This window comes from Tursiops truncatus, chromosome X (assembly GCF_011762595.2).
Source record: "Tursiops truncatus isolate mTurTru1 chromosome X, mTurTru1.mat.Y, whole genome shotgun sequence".
NCBI lineage: Eukaryota > Metazoa > Chordata > Mammalia > Artiodactyla > Delphinidae > Tursiops > Tursiops truncatus.
This window is the reverse complement of record NC_047055.1, coordinates 26,254,574-26,276,770: the sequence shown is the minus strand read 5'-3', so window position 1 is coordinate 26,276,770 and position 22,197 is coordinate 26,254,574.

The following is a 22,197-nucleotide window of genomic DNA, read 5'->3' as shown; positions in this document are numbered from 1 at the left end:
GCATTTCTATTGATAAAAAGAAAAAGGTTAATAGTTGGAAACTTATTTCTGAATCTGAAAAGCAGTCAATTGAGAAGATTTCTAGATTTGAACTCAAAGCATCTTTTGCAGTTTGAATGTCTTTGATGGTAATATCAGTGTTCCAGTGAACTTTCTGAGTGGGTTGTTACAGCAGCATGTGTGAAGGTTTCCATACATTAGCTGTTGTGGTGATTTCTCTGAAGTTTTTATCAAGTTATCTAGCTTCAGCTTGCAGGGCTTGGGGGAAAGGGCAGTTTTAGTTTATAGTGACTCCACGTCAGAAGAGTGGAAGAAAATTTGAGATATTAGTTTGGAGCATTGTAGCCTGATATTATTGGAGGAAACTAGAAGAATTCAGGCACCAGTCCAGTTTACAGAGGGAAAATAAACCTCAAAGACAATTAATAGGACCAGATTTTGATATCCGTAAAGGTGCACTATAGTTTTCTATACTTTTCTATTGAAACATAGTTTTTCTGTCAACAGTAGTCCCCATTTTTGCCAAAGATAATCACAGTTAGACTAATTTGTTTGTTTGCAAAATAAATACAGTATCATTAAACTTGGCCTGATTATTTAAATAACTACAGCAAGAATAGTGATTGACCATATAGGTCATCTTTAAGTCTACTTTGCTAGAACATTTAAAAAGAAATATCAGATTGAGCTTTTAAAAATATCTCATGTCTAGGAGGTTAAACCAAGGACATCAAACTTCACCTGCGCTACCTATAGATTTGCATGAATTCTTCCCTTCTCAGGGTCCCCAAAATATCCTCAGGTTACTGGGACTGTCAGGAATTGTTCTTCCTTACTATACTATAAGGCTGTGAAGCCTGTAAGACAGGTAACAGGCCATTTTTTCCCCAAGTGACTTTATTGGCTCCGGGAAGTAAACTATAGTTTCTCAAAACAATCTGGGTGTATCTGACTCAATGCATGTTCTCAAATATGACATTCCAGTCAAGGTCTTAATAAAATGGACATTTCCAATTGTGTTCCTATTGTAAGGAGAACAGATTCTTATTAAATTTATGCAAATAATGACATTTATATGAAAATAAGGGTGCTAATAAGAGTTTCTGCATTCTAAAGGGATCAGGTGGGAAGAAAAAAAATTTCAGTTCTATTTACAAAGGTATCATTTACCAAATATTTGTAAGTTATAGATAGCTTAAGAAAAAAGAGAAAAAGTTTCTTTAAATTTAGAAATCGAAAACATTAGTCAATAATGTTTCAAACAAAAAGTCATAAAAATTTTAAATATCCTCATTGATCCATTGAATCCAATTTAATTAATTTCTGTTTTGCTTGATCTTGAGTTAGTCGTTTTATGAATCAGTTTCTCCATTAGAGTATTGGACGTTCTTACCCAGTTCAGTGGAATGGTGTTAACGCTATCCAAATCCTCTACTTGTCAGAGCCTTTCCCATCCATTCTTTTTGAGGATGAGCACGTTTGTCTGTAGTTGATGGCAATAGCTTTCAGGAAAGCATCAGAATAAAACAATAACTGTTTGTGGATGACAAAAGAGTTAAAAATGGCCATGGATAAAGATCTGGTGAGAGTTAATTATAACTTAATTAACAAGGAAATTTGGTTATTTCCATGATATACAACATTTAAAGGTAATATTTGAAATTATGACTGATTATATGAATAAGGACAAATTTATACAAATTTTATACAATTCCTGCAGCACATATTAATACACTTAGAATCATACAAATGTAACCTAAAGAAGGTTTAGCATCACTTTTTATTTTGAAAACATTCCTGTGCATTTAACATATCAAATAAGCTTAACTAGTTTAATAACTCTCTTTTCATAAGAAGAGAGAACAAATTCTTTTGAGATTACCCAGGAACCTTCTGGAAAATCCCAAAGTTAGTTCAAGATCAAAAAGACTTCATTTATAATTTGGTTTTGGGACGTTGTCTAAAATGTAACAAGGTTTAAAAACACTTGATTCAATATGACCACAGGTTACGGTGCAAAAATATTAAGTTATCCATTTAATCAAAGTGATGATTAAAAGATTTCAAAGGCAAATACAAGGTTACATAGTTGTAAGAGGAACTTAATTTTTTTTAATAGAGAAGACTCAGTTTCTTAAGTAATCAAAGACCTGATAATGACATGAAATACAGGAAATTATTTTGTTAAGAACAAAATCTTTGTTTCCTAAATGAATTACTCAACAAATGAAGAAAAATTGTGTACAGTAATTCAAAAAACTTTGTCCTCTTCACAAAGAGAAGACCAAATTCTAGTATTACATCAGTTTTACACCTGAACTCCTCTCAGGCTGTGTTGAAGGTCAGCAGCTGCAGTGGCTAGTGACTTAATCCTTGTAGAGGCAGAGAGGAAGTGCCAATTTTTGGTTGGTACATACATACACAAACAAAAAATCTACAGATATGTACAAACAGAGGTCTTGTATCTTTCATTTAACACTTTTAGCCATGTGTCAGGTATAATAATACAAAACTCACTAGTTTATAAAAGAATAGCTGGAATACAAATTGTGTTTCTGGAAGATGGAATAAGTTAAGGTTACCCACCAAGATGGCTAAAACTTTTACTAAAATTTGTGGAGAAAACTTTTAAGATTTTTCATTTGCCCAGTTTGTTTCCAAATCACTCCATTTTCCCCCTTCTAGTGAGTCATCTCCTTTAAGTTTGCATTTCAAAGAGATGACTCTTGGGTCCCAGAGAAGACAGGGTCGAAATTATACATCTCAAAGGCAAGAGAAAGGATGTAACTCTTCTCCAAGAAGGAGTGTTGGGGCATATTTGCGTATTATCAGCAATCTAGGGCAATTTAGTTTATCCCTTCTTCCTTAAGTGCAGGCCAGTTCTTTTTCAAATGTACTGATCTTTTACAATATCTGTGAGCATTTTGAGATTAATAGAGGAGGTTTGGGGATTGGTAAGAAAGGTAGGCTTTGAATTGTTTCTGGAGCCACATTTCTGTTCCTGTAAAGACTCTATTTGTAAACAAGGAACGTTGTTTTTAGTTCCTGAAAGAATTGGATCAACAACCAGAATGGTATCAAAGGGCTGACCCACCCATCCTACTATATTATCTTCAATTTGCTTCTTTATATCAGGAGATTTCCAGCTAAGATGGAAATCAAAAGATCTCTATGCTCTAGATTTAGAGCTGTGTGTCTTGCTTGGTAATGTTTTTAAAAAATTGTTCCACAAATTATTGAAGACGTTTCTTTCCCTTTGAGTACATAGTTCCATTTTAGCTTATGAGAGAATACCTTTTAGAAAATAGTTTCAGAGTGATTTCAACAGGATGGTAGAGTAGGAGATCCTGGCACTCACTCCCCCACAGAAAGCAACTGGACAGTTATCCATTGGGCTAAGTGATTAGAAAAACATGGGCTTGAATCAAGCTCTGCAGTTCACTAACTGTATAACTTTAGGTAAATCACTAATTCATTGTGAGTGTCAAATTCAATATTTTTAAAAGGGACATGATGATACCTGTCTGGTAGGGTCACTCCAGTGATTAAATGGGATTATGTATGTAGTGTTCCTAATAAATGCTTCAACATTATAAGTAATAAATGGTGATTATACCTATTGTTGTTTGTCCCAGACTTGAAGAGTCTACATTCAAAACCATTTCTGTTGTTTTTAAACAATTTCTCTCGTATCACATAGTACAGGGTTTACATATAGTTTGCCAGATGACTGAATCAATCCCCGTGTCCTTACCCTGTAACTTTTGGTTGAGCACTTCCATAATATTTTGAGGGCGTTTTAAATACAGCCATAGCCTCTCACTCAGAAATAACAGTTACAGGGCTTCCCTGGTGGTGCAGTGGTTGAGAGTCCGCCTGCCGATGCAGGGTACACGGGTTCGTGCCCCGGTCCGGGAAGATCTCACATGCCGCGTAGCGGCTGGGCCCGTGAGCCATAGCCGCTGAGCCTGTGCGTCCGGAGCCTGTGCTCCACAACGGGAGATGCCACAACAGTGAGATGCCCGTGTACCGCAAAAAAAACAAAAACAAACAGTTACAAATGAAGGACTCCATGACTCTAACATTTACCTCCAGGATTTGCCTCTTTCCAACAATATCGTAGCTAGTAGTTCCGGGGGAACACAAAGGATTTACTTCTGTGAGCTTAAGTTATCGTGAGAAAAATATGAATTACAGGTGAATGAGGCCCTACCAAAATGAGGAAAAAAACTTGTGCTTCCTCTTTTATTTATTTATTTTTTAAATTGAAGTATAGTTGATTTACACTGTTGTGTTAATACTTCCCCTTTTAAAATACTAGTCCTTTCTATGCTTCAGCCATAGATACTGAAGTAATTTTCAGTAATTTTCACTTGAAGAAGGGAAGTTATGGAGCATATCCATATTTTCAGACTGTCAGCAGATGGCAAGAGCATGTGCTGTGATTCCCTAGGCTGGCAGTTTGCACTTTCCGACCCTGCCAGAGAACATCCATCCAATGCTTAATATTCAACCATCAAAGGTATTTCTTAGTTTCTGTTTATGAAACTCAATAGCTGCAAAGATTCCTCTTTTAATGCCTCTGACTCATTTTCATCTTTCCTGATATCTGACCACACCTGAGCTTTTAAGCCGACTTGCCACAAAATGAGTGTTACCAACTTGACAAAGTTCTATTCTGGCTTTGTTACTAGGGCCCTTTAGGCTGTGAAGTACTCTTTAAAGCGTGGATTTGTTTGTAACAGATGTAGACACTTGACTTGTTTATAGAAAGGAATCTGTGTAAGCTTGCCAGGGAGCACATGAGGTTGTCTCTGAATGTATGAGCAGTGTCATCATTGTCCTTGAGGGAGAACACCTGCTGTGGTGCCATCACCAATTAGCTCTTCCCCCACCCCCCGCCACCTTCTCCCTCTCCAGGAGGCTTACTCTTCGGTTCCTTGTGTTCTGAAGTTTCACAGGATTCTTTTCTGTGGGGAATTATGTGAATCAGAATACTACGTGGCCTTTCTAAAATGTCTGTGGCTCCTTGGTTACACAGAATATGTGGTTTTCTCTGGCACACTCTATTCAACCAAAGGATGTGGTTTTAAAAGAAGTTTGACTGAGGATTTTACAAGTCACTTGTTAAATAGTAAAATGATGTGACTGATTAGATCGTTTTTATCATTGAACATTGAAATTCACCATCCCCATCTTTAATCTACTGAAAAAAAAATTGATTGCAAAGTGGTAGACAGAATAGTTTGTTTCCCCAAAGCAGGCCTTGTTAAGCATCGTGATCTTTTCCTGACCCAGAGTTCCCAAGGCCTAATATGGAGATTGCAGACAAACAAAACAGCTGGTTACATATGCGTTTTGCTTCGTCCATACTGTGTTAGTCTATATAGTGTTTTAATTTTTATTTATTTATACACATTTAAAAAACAGGAAATTTCACATAACAGTCCACATAAATGGCTTTTTTGAACAAGAAAAATATAAGATCTGGTACATTGGGCCTGCATTTGTGCATACCAATATTTGGCTGGGACTGAGTAATAGCCTTTAAGAGGCATGCACTCTCCATTCTTCCACCATCTTCATCACTTTTGTTGTATCACCAAATCTAAAGCTTAGTGTTGATTGCCATTTATCATATTAAATATGGCCTTTAAATGTGCAACCCTTGGTATGTCTTGAGGTGCCTTTTTATGTATCCTGTATCTAACTTTCAAAGGATAAATTTATAGATTTGTGGATCTTTGAATGAAGAAAATATATGGCATCAGTATAGCCATATGTATTAGTTTCCTATTGTGGCTGTAAGAAATTAGTACAAAAAAAAAGAAATTAGTACAAACTGAATGATTTTAAACAACACACATTTATTCTCATAGTTCTGGAGGTCATATACCTTAAATGAATCTTACAGGTAAAAACCAAGGTGTGGATAGAGCTGATTCATTCTCCCAACCAAGATCATAGCCTTCAAGGCTCTGAAGGGAGAATCTATTTCCTTGCCTTTTGCATCTTCTATAGTGTGTTCCTTGGCTTATGGTATACCCCTCATGTCACTCCAATCTCTAGATTCTGTTATCACATCTTCTACTCTGACTTTAATCCTCCTACCTCCCTTTTATAAAGACCCTTGTGATCACATTGAGACTATCAGGATAATTTAGGATAACTTCTCCATGTCAAGATACTTAATCACATCTGTAAAGTTTCTTTTGCCATGTAAGGTAACTTATTCACAGGTTCTGGGGATTAGGATGTGGACACCTTTGGGGAGCCATCATTCAGCAAACCACACCGTGTCATCACTCAGGCCAACCATTCATGGAGATAAAGTTATTAGTGGGGGACGTTTACTTCAGCAAAGCCTTTTCAACTTAAAAGTAAGTCCTTAATGAAGAAATAGTCAGAATTCAGGAAGAGATAGGCAGCTATATGTAGACATCCAGCCAAAAAATTATAGAAGCTTATTGTGTTCAGAGAATTTGCAACTTAAAAATTATTCAAAATTTATTAGAATCTTTACCTTATCAATCATGAGAAAATTATAAGCTTTGTCAATATTTTGGGCACACAGATGTCTCTAGTAATTTTCATTCAGCAAGATATTTTCAGGACAATCATAGATCCTCTAATCTGTAAATGCAGCAATGAAAGATGATTTTTTAAACAAAAATTATGCTTAAAAACAAGCCAACCATTCCTGTGGATCAGAAATTGAAAATAAATACACAATTGTAAGCTAAGGCTAAAATTATGGTCTACTGAGCTTTGCAACTGGAAGCAGGTAGAGGTGGCCCAGAGATCAATTACCGTGGAGGACAAAAATATTGCTGGTAGGACTACAGAAAGTTTCATTGAGTGAAATCAGGGACCTGAAGTGGTATTCTCCCTATGATGAAAAGAACCCGAAAAAAATTCTGTTACTGTTGTTCCGTTACTGTTATAAAAGCCACTGGGCAGTAGCTTTTATAAAGTTTAATAACTGGAGTGGTGGGTGTAAGTAGGAAAAGTCACAGAAAAAAGGACCTGAACTAGACAACTACAAGCTTAGTGACTGTGTCTTACCCTGGATTCCACAGAAGACATCGACAGGCAGAGTGCTGATTTTTTTAAATTAGGGAGTACAATCTTAGGAGCAGAATTAAAAGAAAAATAAGACTAGAAGGTAAAAAAAAAAAAAAGTAAAATTCAATGCAGCATAATTGGAGATGTTGCAGGTTGGGTTCCATACCACTGCAAGAAAATATTGCAAAAAAGTGAGTCATTCAAATTTTTTGGTTTCCCAGTGCATATAAAAGTTATATTTACACTACATTATAGTCTATCAAGTGTGTAATAGCATTATGTCTAATAAACAGTGTACATACCTTAATTTTAAAAGTATTTTATTGCTAAAAACTGCTAACCATTATCTGAGCCTTCAGCAAGTCATAGTAGCAACATTAAAGATTACTGATCACAGATCACCATAACAAATACAATAATCATTAAAAAATTGATATATTGTGAGAATTCCAAAATGTGACATGGAGATACCACAAAGTGAGCAAATACTGTTGGAAAAATGGTGCCAATAGACTTGCTTGACACAGGGTAGCCACAAACCTTCAATTTGTAAAAAACACAATAACTGTAAAATGCAATAAAGTGAAGCACAATAAAAAGAGGTATGTCTGTGTCAGGATGAGGTACCAAGCCTGCCACCACTTGATACTAAATTCAACTAGTTTCTCAATCATACAGAACCTTCTTGCAAGAGACCAAATAATTGCTCCTTAGGAAAATCTATCTTGGGGAGAAAGTGAAAAGAATTACATGCCAGCTTCTGTCTCCTATTGGTTTAAGTTTTACCCCTGAGGTTTTAATTCCAACCCTTCGGTGGAGCATGTGCTTATATGTTTCTGTGTCAAGAATCCTAAGCAAAGAAAATGAAGGATCTAGTGCATAATGAGGTGAGGAATATTCAGGCAGTTCTCATTTGAATTTGGTTACTCGCTGGCAACTTGGACTAGAATGAATGGCCAAAGACCCTGAAGACAAATGAGGCTAAGAGAATCTGAAAAGTCAGATGAAAACTGTTTGACACATATTGGAATTGTTATACCTTGTGTATCACCATAGCTTCATGAGTCCCAAGTCATTACTGTAAGATGTCACTCTGAGGGAGGGAAAAAGCAAAAAAAATATTCCACTCAAGATGAGCCTTCTAAATAAAATGTCAAAATATAGGATAACAGATAACACTAAAAAAGAAATACAACTACTCAAAAGTTGAGAAATAAATTTACAGCAAACAAAGTTCAAATAATTGAGCAAATTCAAATTATACCAAGTAATATGTTTAATATCATCTAAGATGGGTTAAACTATAACTCACTATATGTTTTATACAGCCAGCAAACTAAAGATGATTTATACATTTTTAAATGTTCAAAAAAAATCAAAATAAAAATAATATTTTGTGACACTTATATGAATTTCAAATTTTAGTGCCTTCAAATAAAGTTTTAATTGAGACATAACCAAAATTTTTTACCTATTATATATAATTGCTTTCACATTATAAAGGTAGATTTAAATATTTGCAGTAGAGAACATATCCCTTTAAGCCTCACATATTTATTATTTGGTCCTTTACAAAAAAAAAAAAAACGTTTGCTAACTCCCAGATCTAAGACATAAAGGAAGAAATAAAATACAAAAACAAAATTAAGTTATTAAATAAAAGCATGCAATTATGAATCATAAACAGATGTACATAAAAAATAAGTAATTGGAACCTCAATAAAGGAAATATATAGTCATTTATTTTTAATGTTAATTTAAATTTTTTTTAATTTGATTTGTTTTTTAATTGAAATATAGTTGATTTACACTATTATATTAGTTTCACATGTGCAGCATTGTGATTCAGAATTTTTGCAGATTATACTCCATTAACATTTATTACAAGATAATGGCTATAATTCCCTGTGCTATACAATATATACTTGTTGTTTATCTAGTTTGTACATACTGCTTTATATCTCTTAATCCCATACCCGTAATTGGCCCCTCCCCCATTCCCTCTCCCCTTTGGTAACCACTTGTTTGTTTTCTATATTTGTGAGTCTGTTTCTGTTTTGCATATTAAGTCCTTTGTATTATTTTTTTAGATTCCACGTATATGTGATATCAAACAGTATTTGTCTTTCTCCGTCTGACCTACTTGACTAAGCATAGTATTCTCTAGGTCTATCCACCTTGCTGCAAATGGCAGAGTTTTATTCCTTTTTATGACTGAGTAATATTCCATTGTATATATACCACATCTTCTTTATACATTCATCTATTGATAGGCACTTTGGTTGCTTCCATTATCATTGCTATTGTACATAGTGCTGTTAGGATCATTGTGGTGCATTATCTTTTTGAGTTAGTGTTTTTGTATTTTCTGGATATATATCCAGGAGCAGAATTGCTGGATTATATGGTAGTACTACTTTTCATTTTTTGAGGACTTTCCATACTGTTTTCCATAGTGGCTGCACCAATTTAAATTCCCACCAACAATGTACAAGGGTTCCCATTTCTCTACATCCTCACTAACATTTCTTATTTGTAGACTTTTTAATGTTAGCTATCCTGACAGGTGTGAGATGATACATCTCATTGTTTTGGTGTGCATTTCTCTGAAAATTAGGGATGCTGAGCATCATTTCATGTGCCTATTAGCTATCTGTATGTTTTCTTTGGAGAAGTGTCCATTTAGGTCTTCTGCCCACTTTTTGATTGGGTTGTTTGATTTTTTGTTATTGAGTTTTATGAGCTGTTTGTATATTTTGGAAATTAATCCCTTGTTGGTTGCATCACTTGCAAATATTTTCTCTCATTCTGTAGGTTCTTTTCATTTTGATGGTGTTTTCCTTTGCTGTGAAAAAGCTTATAAGTTTAATTAGGTCCCATTTATTTATTTTTGCTTTTATTTCTTTTGTCTTGGGTGACCGAGCCAAGAAAATATTGTTACAGTTTATGTCAAAGAGTGTTCTGCCTATGTTCTCTTCTAGGAGTTTTATGGTTTCAGGTCTTAACATTTAGGTCTTTAAACAATTTTGAATTTATTTTTGTGTATGGTGTGAGGGAGTGTTCTCATTTCATTCTTTTACATGTGGCTGTCCAGTTTTCCCAGCACCACTTGTTGAAGAGACTATCTTTTCTCCATTGTATATTCTTGCCTCCTTTGTTGCAGATTAAGTGACCATAGGTATGTGGGTTTATTTCTGGACTCTACTCTGTTCCATTGATCTAGGTGTCTGTTTTTGTGCTAATAACAAGCTGTTTTGATTACTATAGCTTTGTAGTATAGTCTGAAGTCTGGGCAGGTGATACCTTCAGCTTTGTTCTTTTTTCTCAAAATTCCTTGGGCAATTCAGCATCTTTTTTGAATCCATATGAATTTTACAATTATTTGTCCTAGTTCTGTGAAAAACGTCATGGATGTTTTGATAGGGATTGCATTAAATCTATGGATTGCATTAAATCTATGGATTGCTTTGGGTAGTATGGCCTTTTTTTTTTTCTTAGATTCCATATATATGTGTTAGCATACGGTATTTGTTTTTCTCTTTCTGACTTACTTCACTCTGTATGACAGACTCTAGGTCCAGCCACCTCACTACAAATCACTCAATTTCTCACCTACTTCTTGGTGAGCCTGGCTAAAGGATTTTCAATTTTGTTTATCTTTTTAAAAAAAAACCAATCTTGGTTTCTTTGATCTTTTCTGTTGAGTGTTTTTTTTAATCTTTATTTTATTTATTTCCTCTCTGATCTTTATTATTTCTTTCCTTTTGCTGACTTTGGGCTTTATTTGTTCTTTCCTTTCTGATTCCTTCAGATTGTAGGTTAGGTTGTTTATTTGAGATTTTTCTTATTTCTTAGTTTTCTTTTGCAGCCTTTAGAATTCCCTCTTTATTTTTACTTTTTCCTTTTAATTATGATATGTCTTGGTGTGGGTCTGTTTGGGTTCGTTCAGCTTGTTTGGGACCCTCTGTGCTTTCTGTACCTACATATCTGTTTCCTTATTTAGGTTTGGAAAGTAGTCAGCCATGATTTCTTCAAAAACATTTTCAATCCCCTTCTCTCTCTTCTTCTGGAACCCCTATAATGTGAATGTTGGAACACTTAATGTTATATCAGAGATCTCTTAAATTGCTTTCATTTTTTAAAACTTGTTTTTCTTTCTGCTGTTCTAATTGGATGATTTCTACTGTTCTGTCTTCCAAATCACTTATGCATTTTTTCTGTATTACTTAGTCTGCTGCTCATTTCTTCTAGTGTGTTTCTCATTTCAGCTATTGATTTCTCCATTTCTGATTGGGTCTTTTTCATACTTTCTAGTTCCTTGTTAAAATGTTCACTGTGTACATCAATGCTGTTTCCTCATTCAGTCAACATTTCTATTACCAATGTTTTGAACACTTTATGTGGCAGATTGTTTTTATTTATTCATTTATTTTTTAACATCTTTATTGGAGTATAATTGCTTTATATTGTTGTGTTAGCTTCTGCTGTATAACAAAGTGAATCAGCTGTACGTATACATATATCCCCATATACCCTCCCTCTTACATGTCCCTCACCCTCTCTATCCCACCCCTCTAGGTGGTCACAAAGCACCAAACTGATCTCCCTGTGCTATGTGGCTGCTTCCCACTAGCTATCTATTTTACATTTGGTAGTGTATATATGTCCATGCCACTCTCTCACTTCGTCCCAGCTTACCCTTGCCCCTCCCCGTGTCCTCAAGTCCATTCTCTACCTCTGTGTCTTTATTCCTGTCCTGCTGCTAGGTTCTTCAGAATGATGTTTTTAGATTCCATATATATGTGTTAGCATACGGTATTTGTTTTTCTCTTTCTGACGTACTTCACTCTGTATGACAGACTCTAGGTCGAGCCATCTCACTACAAATAACTCAATTTCACTTCTTTTATGGCTGAGTAATATTCCATTGTATATATGTGCCGCATCTTCTTTATCCATTCATCTGTCGATGGACACTTAGGTTGCTTCCATGTCCTGGCTATTGTAAATAGAGCTGCAATGAACATTGTGGTACGTGACTCTTTTGAATTATGGTTTTCTCAGGGTATATGCCCAGTAGTGGGATTGCTGGGTCGTATGGTAGTTCTATTTTTAGTTTTCTAAGGAACCTTCATGCTGTTCTCCATAGTGGCTGTATCAATTTACATTCCCACCAACAGTGCAAGAGGGTTGCCCTTTTCTCCACACCCTCTCCAGTATTTGCTGTTTGTAGATTTTCTGATGATGTCCATTCTGACTGGTGTGAGGTGATACCTCATTGTAGTTTTGCTTTTTCTAATGATTAATGATGTTGAGCATCTTTCATGTGTTTGTTGGCAATCTGTGTATCTTTGGAGAAATGTCTATTTAGGTCTTCTGCCCATTTTTGGATTGGGTTGTTTGTTTTTTTGATATTGAGCTGCATGAGCTGCTTGTAAATTCTGGAGATTAATCCTTTGTCAGTTGCTTCACTTGAAAATATTTTCTCCCGTTCTGAGGGTTGTCTTTTTGTCTTGTTTATGGTTTCCTTTGCTGTGCAAAAGCTTTCAAGTTTCATTTGTCTCTCACAGCTGATCACTGTCCTCAGCCTCTGTTGCTTCTGCCCTGTTGTGCATTCACTCCACAGGACAGGCGGGGCCCTTGTGGTTTCTCTTCGTGTATTGAGGGGTGAGCTGTGGTGGACTGGCCACTGTCAGAGGTCTGAGCAGTTTCTGAAGTCCTGCTTGATTAAGTACCAACAATGGCCACCGCCACCCCACTTGGACTCTACCTCGGAACCAGTCACCTTTGCATTCCTTGGTGACTCTTTTTCCAGGTTATGGCTGACCCAGATCCAGTGCTGTATTGTGGTATGGAATGAGTGGGGGCTGGAGCATTCACTCAGCTTGGGCTAGGGCACGTGGTGAGATGCTTGGGGGGAACCTGGCAACTGCTCTCTCAACCTTGCCACATGGTGAGCCATGGTGTGTGGGCTCCTCAGGAGCAGAGCCCTGGCTTTCCCAGCCTTCTATTTGTCCCAGAAGTTTTCCAACCAGCCACAGGGCTTGTTGGCCCCATTAGGAGCCCAGGACTGGGATGCTGAGTCTGTGGCTTCACTCGCTCACTCCCCATGGCAGCTGTCCACCCATGTAGCCTCTCTTTTCCTCTGAGTCCCATCCCAGGAGCACCGGTCCCAACCTGATCGCTTTTCTTCCCTTCCTACACAATTACATATGGATTTTTCCAACAGTCTTGATTGTGTAGGAGTCTTTCTGCCAGTTTCCAGTTATTTTTCAGTGAGACTTGTTCCACCTGTAAATGTATTTTTGATGTGTTTGTGGGAGGAGGTGAGCTCCATGTGTTCTTACTCTGCCATCTTGAGTGGCCAGCCTTCTACGGTCATTAAAAAAAAAAGACAATAAATGGAACTAGCTGTATACTTGACAAAGGTGAAAAAATAATTTATGAATTGGAAACTAGTACTCGGGAATTAGAACACATGGCAGAGAAAAAAATGAAAATATGAGAGAAGATCACTTTGAAAAAAATCATGAGCTTGTAGAAAATTCAAAAGAATCAACAAAAAACTCCTGGAATTAATTAGCAATTATAGCAAGGTTGCAGGATATCTGGTTAATAATCCAAAGTAACTAGTTTTCATATATTCCAGCAATGAAAAATGGGATTTGAAATTAAAAACACAATACGAGTTACATTAGCACCACAAAAAGGAAATACTTAGACCTATATGAGGAAAACTACCAGTCTCTGATGAACAGAATCAAAGAACTAAAATAATGGGGAGAGACTGCATTTTAATGGATAGGAAGATTCAATAAGGTAAAGATGTCAGGTCTTCCCAACTTGACGTATGCAATGTAATCCCAAAGTCAAGTTATTTTTTGGATACATACAAACTCATTCTAATATTTATATGGAAAAGCAAAAGACCCACCATAGTAAACACAACATTGAAGGAGAATAACAAAGGTGGAAGACTGACACTACCTGACCTCAAGTCTTACTATAAAGCTACAGGAATCAAGACAGTGTGGTATTGGTGAAATAATAGAAAAATGGTTCAATGGAACAGAATAGAGAGCCCAGACATAGACACATTTGATGAAATAACAAAGGCAATGCAGTGGAGCAAAGATATCCTTTTCAACAAATGGTGCTGGAACAGCTGTACATCCACATGTAATATAAGGAATCCAGACAGAGACCTTACACCCTTCACAAACATTAGATCAAAATGGATCATACACTTAAATTGAAAACAAAATATCAAACTCCTGAAAAAAACAGGATAAAACCTATATAAGTATGTTGATGACTTTTCTAGGTACAACACCGAAGGCATGATCTATGAAAGAAATGATTGATAAGCTGGACATCATTAAAATTAAAAACTTTTGCTCTGTGAAAGACAAGTCAAAAGAATGAGAAAGAAAGCCACAGACTAGGAGAAAATAATTGCAAATGATACATCTGATAAAGGACTGTTACTTAAAATAAACAAACAAAACTCTAAAAGCTCAATGATAAGATAACAAACAACCCATTTTAAAAAATGGGCCGGGGCTTCCCTGGTGGTGCAGTGGTTGAGTGTCCGCCTGCCGATGCAGGGGACACAGGTTCCTGCCCCGGTCCAGGAAGATCCCACATGCTGCGGAGCGGCTGGGCCCATGAGCCATGGCTGCTGAGCCTGCGCGTCCGAAGCCTGTGCTCCGCAATGGGAGAGGCCGCAAACAGTGAGAGGCCCATGTACCGCAAAAACAAAAAAAAAAAGGGCCAAATATCTTAAAAGACACCTCACCAGACAAGATATACAGATGGCAAATAAGCATATGTGGAGATGTTCCACATCATAGGTCATCACAAAAGTACAAATTGAAACAACCATTACACACCTATGAGAATGGACAAAATCCAGATGGCCAACACCAAATTCTGGCAAGGATGTGGACTGACAGGAATTCTCATTCATTGCTGCTAGGAATGCAAAATGATAGAGTCACTTTGAAGACAGTTTTGTAGTTTATTACAAAACTAAACATACTTTTACCATAAAATCCAGCAATCATGTTCATTGGTATTTACCCAAAGGAGTTGAAAACATATGTCTACACAGAAACCTTCACATGGATGTTTACAGCAGCTTTGTTGATGATTGTCAAAACATGGAAGCAACCAAGATGTCCTTCAGTAGGTGAATGAATAATAAACTCTCACACATCTAGACAATGGAATATTATTCAGCACTAAAGAGAAATGAGGTTTTAAGCCATGAAAAGATACGGGAACCTTTATTGTGTATTACTACATGAAACAAACAAATCTGAAAAGTTTACATACTATATCATTCCAACTATATGACATTCTGGAAAAGGCAGAAATATGGAGACAGTAAAAAATCCATTATTGCCATGGGTTAAGGGGTTGTGATGGATAAACAGGTGGAGCACAGAAGGTTCTTAGAGCAGTGACGCTACCTTGTATGATACTGTAATGGCCAATACATGCCATTATACATTTGTCTGAACCCATAGAATTTACAACACCAATAGAGGTTCCTAAGGTTAACTTTGGGTGATTATCAGGTTTCAATGTATGTTCATCAGTTGTAACAAATGTACCACTCTGTCAGACCTGTGGGACACCATCAAATTTACTAATATTCAAATTATGGGAGTCCAAGAGGAGAAGAGACCAAGGGGCAGAAGGAATTTTTGAAAAAATCTTTTAAAAGTTTGATAAATTTGATAAAATACAGAAATCTACAAATTTGGCAAAATGCCTAAACTTACACATCCTAAACCTCACCCTTATCCTGGTTTCTCTTCCTTTTCTTATAAAGACATCAGTCAGGTTGGATTAGGACCCCACCCTTCTGACCTCATTTAACCTTAATTACATCTTTAAAGTCACAGTGCCCAAATACAGTCGTATGGGGTGGGAGTTAGGGCTTGAATATATGAGTTTTGAGGGAACACAATTCAGTCCATAATAGTTGTGTAGCCCAAGAACACAATTACAAAATTATAGATTGTCATATCTGATCTATTCTCTTATTACATTTGTGTCACTTATTTCTTTTCTTGAATAATTCGCCAAAGTTCCAGGAAACATTTAAGTATAGTTAGCCCTCTGTATCTGTATGTTCCACATCTGTGGATTCAACCAACCATGGATCAGAAATATTAAAAAAAAATTCCAGAAAGCTTCAAGAAGCAAAACTTGAATTTGCCCCATACTGGCATCTATTTACATAGCATTTACATTGTATTTACAACTATTTACATAGCATTCAATTCATTAAATTTATGTGTGACTTAATGTACACAGGAGGATGTGCTTAGGTTATATGCAAATATTATGCCAATTTATATAAGGGACTTGTGCATCCATGGGTTTTGGTGTCTGCAGGAGTCCTGGAGCTAATCCCTCCTGGATACTGAGGGATGAGTGTAATAATAATGTTAATAGTCCTCCTGCCTAATGCTGGTCTTTAGTAAAAGCAATTCTAGTCCTTCACCATTAAGTATGATATATACATATGTATATAACTATGTATTATTTACGTCTGCATATATATGTGTGTCTATAAGTACAAATATATAATCAAAATATACATCTATTACTATTTTACTATTTACTAGACATATTCTTCCTTTTATCTGCTTGCCTGCCTCCTTCCTGCCTGCCTTCCTTCCTCTTTCTCTTTTTTTTCATTCTACTCATGAATGAAGTTTACCTCTTATTGAATGACTCTTTAGAATTTACTGAAATAAGTGTGCTTTTCCATTCTTTATCCTTAACATGGTGAATTAATCTATTTTCTAACATTGAGCCATTTTTATATCACCATAATGCAAAGAAAATCACTTGGTTTTGGTGAATTATTACTTCACTACAATTTTTGAATTATATTTGCTTTTATTCATAATTTCTGCATCAATATGCATATTGCAAATTAGTCTCTCCTTTTAATTCTATATTTTATAGATATGGATAAAAATAAAAATATAATTTGGACGCTTTTCTTATTTTTCTCTGTTCTCTTAAAGTTTAATTGCATTGGGATTTTCTGCCTCTTAAAACTTTGACAGAAATCACTCTTGGAATCTATTGGCACTTAAAATGTTGCAAGGGCAATGTGTTAGCTCTTAGAAAACCATAGCAGACTGGTTAATATAGATACAATTGAGAGGTGTGAAAACCTTCTTCAGTTGATAATTTTTAATAGAATACACTTTCCAACAAAAACCATCTGTTTTACTCTGGTTTCCAAATTTCCATGTGTTGTGTTTGTGGTATGGTAGTCATCATGGTTAGTTATTTATTGTTGATTTTAATTTCATATTTTATTTACTCAAGTCATTTATTCATTCAAAAAGTAAATATTGAGGAGTGACTGAAATGGGATGATTTCTGTCAATTTATTTTGCTCCTTTAATTGAACCGTATTTTTTTATTTCTCTGTATGGCTTATATTTTTGTTGAAAATTGGATATTTGATTATTTTAATGGATAACTCTGGAAATCAAATCCCCCCCTTCCCCAGTGTTTACTGTTTTGTTTTGATTGTTGAAAGCAGTAGTTCATTTGTTTTGTGACTTTTCCAAACTATTTTGCAAAACTATTTCTTGTTGTATGTGATCTCTGAAGTCTCTTCCTTTAGCTCCTATTCAGCTAATCTTTTGACAGAAATTTCCTTGAATGGCAGGAGACTAAACAAATAATACATCACAATTTAAAACAAAAAAGTAAGGAGACAAACAAAAAGAAGAAGAAACAACCTCTTCCAGTCTTTGTAGATTGGCTCTGTGCTGGTGCACTCTTTTAGCACTTACCTAGGCTTGCTCTGGGCCTATGGATCCGCACAAGGTGAAAGCTTAAGGCCTTCTCAGGTCTTTTCTGAGTGTGTGTAGTATCTGAGCATGTATGTGGCTTTCTCAATTTCCTGTTGTACACTGCTGCTTTTGATTGTTCTAATTTCCCAAAGAGTCTCACCCCATCTTCTCCTCCATGCCTTGAATGGTCTGTATTATGTATTCACCAATAATCCCTTGTTCCAAGCATCCGGAGGCCTATAGTTCACCTTGAAGTTTTCGTGGGCAGTGCTCACTGCTTTTCCTGTCTGAGTTCTGAGGTAGGCAAAACAGAGTCAAGCACTTCACATCAATCTTTAAGGTATCCCTCAGATAGGTTAGAATAGATACACAGAATAATTTGCAAGTTAAGTCTGCTTTGCTGACTCAGTTCTAGGGAGGGAATGGAGAACCAGGCTGGTGGAGCTTCAAGACCAAAATCACTGCCATGCCAGGGAGGGGGTGGGGAAAGGGCAAGTGAAAATTTCACAAAATTTCTTTCCATTTTAAAGATGGCTTTTTCTTGATTGGGCATTTACCTGGTGGCAGTAAAACTTTGTTTTCCAGAACTCTGGCAAAGTTGCTTCAGATAGTTTATATTTCACTCCATGTGGTCCACCTTTAAATCTCATAGGTCATACAAACCAAAATGTTCACTATTACTGGGCTTCCCTGGTGGCGCAGTGGTTGAGAGTCTGCCTGCTGATGCAGGGGACACGGGTTCGTGCCCCGGTCTGGGAAGATCCCACATGCTGCGGAGCGACTGGGCCCGTGAGCCATGGCCACTGAGCCTGCGCATCCGGAGCCTGTGCTCCGCAATGGGAGAGGCCACGGCAGTGAGAGGCCCGCGTACCGCAAAAAAAAAAAAAAATAAATTGTTCACTATTACTAATACTTCCACTGCGCTCTATACACTTTACTGTTTCAGGCTTTTAAAAACTTTCCTCTGGCTGTGTTCTCTGCAATACCATACCCAAGGTCTCTTCTCCACATGTTCAGATCCTCTTCAACCCTTAATTTATGTACATCAGAAAGGGAGAATAAGACTAGAGTAAAAGGTAGAAAATGATAAGTCCTATCTTATCTTACCTGATAAATGGTATGCTCTGTAAAAATTTGTCTTCTCAAATTTCCCCCTGCAACTGGTACAGAGTAGCATCCAGAAGTTGCTTATTGAGTGGATTAACAAATGCTTCAGTTTAGACCACTGAAACGTAACTTAGAGTGAAATCACCTCTCTCCCCTTTTCCTCATATCATGTTTAAAACTGAGAGGATCACTCCTAAATGCTGGCGTAAATATAAAACTTCTCCCTGTCATCTTATGCAGTGTGATGTAGTGCTTAAGAACACAGACTTGGAAGTCAAACCACCTTATTATAATAGTTACTAGCTGTAAGACCTTGGATTTAACCTGTTTTTCATTTTAGTTTTCTCATCTATAAAACTGGGGTACAGATATTCTGCATGTCATGGGGTAGTTATAAGGCCTCACAAAATGTTGAAATGTGTCAGCTTTATTTCTAAAGTTTGCCCCGTTCTAGAACCTTAGATACAAAGAATATCCAGACTGGAATGGTCCTTTGAAGGGATAGAGATTTTTTTGTGGCATTCCAATAGAGACCATGACAACCTTTCTATCACACCTAGGAATTCATTTCTCTCCCAGCTTGAAGTTGATTGCTCTGCTTTGCTATAACCATCCTCCCATGAACCGAGTCTCCCCCAAGGCTGCTGTTCACAATTTTTTCTATACTCAGCATTTTCACTGTTTGTTTTAGAAATGCCACTAATTAACAAGCACTACTAATTTAAGCTCATAATCATGACTTGTCCTTTAGTGATACAAAGAGGCCCCGTAAGTTTTCACTGAGCAGTGAACAGTGCATATGTTTTGTCACATATTAAGCCCACACTTAATACTATAAAATATTCTATCTTTTAAAAAAATTTACCTGAAGCTGCATTGGTAGCACTAATGGTATCTTTACTAGGGAAGGAGCTAATATTATTAAATACATTTTAATATATTTATTAAATATATTTATATATATAATGTATATTTCTTCATGCTTCTTCATGCTTCCCTCCACTTATGCTTCCATGAGAGATGTAATTATTCCAAGAATAAAACAGGAAATTAAGTGAGTGCTAATAGGCAGGATGGTGAAAGGGCCGTTTTCTAACAAATTATTAACACATCCTTCTGATCCCAAATTTCTTAATTATATATGGAGGTGGGAAAGGGGGTAGCCTTGAGCATCAAATCTCAAAATATTGGAAAAATTAATCCTCCTAGAAACTAAAGTAAATTCCAGACAAAAATCAGACCAAATAAGCAGATGCCTATAATACACCAAAATGGAAGAGGTTATATTGTACAACGTCCAAAAGGGAAACGATCTCAATTTACCTGAACCTATTTATGAATGTTATTTAATTGGTCAGTAAAGGAAGATGGGTGTTTTCCCTACATTAAGATTGACATTTGCATGACTCCCAAGTGTGCCCTGTTCAAAGAAATAATCTTGGATTAGATGTGATATAGGACTAGCTCAGGGTAAAATTTCTGAAGTCCACATGTCAGAAACTAAGAAGTCACTCCCAAATTCTGTGCATCCAACTAATTAAAATCCTTTAATTCTGCCTCCTGAATATTTTTTTCCTTTTTTATCTCTTTATATACATTCCCAGAGCCAATTCTTTAGACCAGGTCAACACCATCTGTTTTCTGAAGCTTTGCAATACCCATTCCTGCCTGTAGTATAACCCTCACCAATTAATACCGCATAGTGCTAATGGAGTGATCTTCCTGAAACACAAATATTATTTTCTTTTACATAAAACTCCTCATCATATCCCTATTACCTCCTCTAGAAAACCTCCCCTTCTTTCTCATGACCCCCACCTACTGTCCCCATAGCATAATGCTTGACCCTAGTATTGTTCTTAGAAAAGTGAATGGGAGATTATAATAGACTGATTTCCTTGAATGGACAAATTATATCATTATGTCTTCCCCAGTGCCCAGTTTATTTTCTAGCACATATGAGGCATTAAGAAAGTTTCTTTTGAATGATTAAATGGAGTCTTTCTAAGATCTGGACTGGAGACTAGGATAAATGAAGCTTTGGGATTTATACAGATAGCTACCATAAATCTCTTAAATGTCACTTTATTAATAACAATAGCTATAATTTGTTGACTACATACCATATATTAGGCTCCAGTGTTAGAAAACAAACAAAACACTTCCATTGAGGCTATGTCTTTACAATGTCAATACACTCAATGAAAAGGCTAAAAAAGCAATCGTTCTGCTTCATCTTTGGTCCACACAGTTCCATATAACTATTTGTAATCATATGATTCGGGGAACAAATTGATTTACTCTGATCTGCCTTGTTATCCAGCTTACTTTGCACTAAAATAATGTTCTTTATTTAGCTTGTTTTTAAAATCCTGTTTAGTGTTTGAGGCATGGAGGGAAGGGTGTGGGTGAAGTATCACAGAGGATATGCAAAGTCTCACTGAGATAATTTAAATACTTTCCCTCTTGGTATGTCTTGAATTAGGTGTGGGAGAAATTGTTGGGTTTCTTTGTAACTGTTTAGATGAGAATATTTGGAAGGCAACATGATATCAATCCTTGTAATACAATACAGGTGCAATGGCCTGCAGGAAGCCTATTCAATTCTACCAGCCTATTTCTCCTGGAAATCATGTTATTTTGCCAGTTGGCACAGTGTAGAAAGTAATAGCCAGTTCATATTCACTAGCTTTTAAGAAATATTCCAATTGCTATTGTAGTGCTAAAGCATTTACTTTTGTCACAAACAGAAATCTCAACCCTCTTCCCATTGCATTACGTTCTCTAGCTTTGCAGTTTTGGGTGATATGGGGCCATAATTTGCAGTGGATTATTGTTATTATTGGGACGAAGAGTAATTTTCAGAACACTTTCTTACAAAGTTGTGGGTTCAAAAGCAAATTCCTTTCTTATGTATATATCGATTTAATAGCTACTTGAAAAAATTGTCTTTGACATTTCAGAGAAGCAAATTGACTACATGTGAGTTGTTAAATATAGTTTAATAACTATAAATGCTATAAATATAGTTTGCATTACCATTAAGTTTAACATATCCAATTGAGTTCTAGAATCTCTTTTCTCTAATCAGATGGTATAAATATAAATAGTTCAATTGGTAATAATTATTATCACCATCACCACCATTATCACTATATATTGAAATGGCTACTAGATGCTTTGGATACAA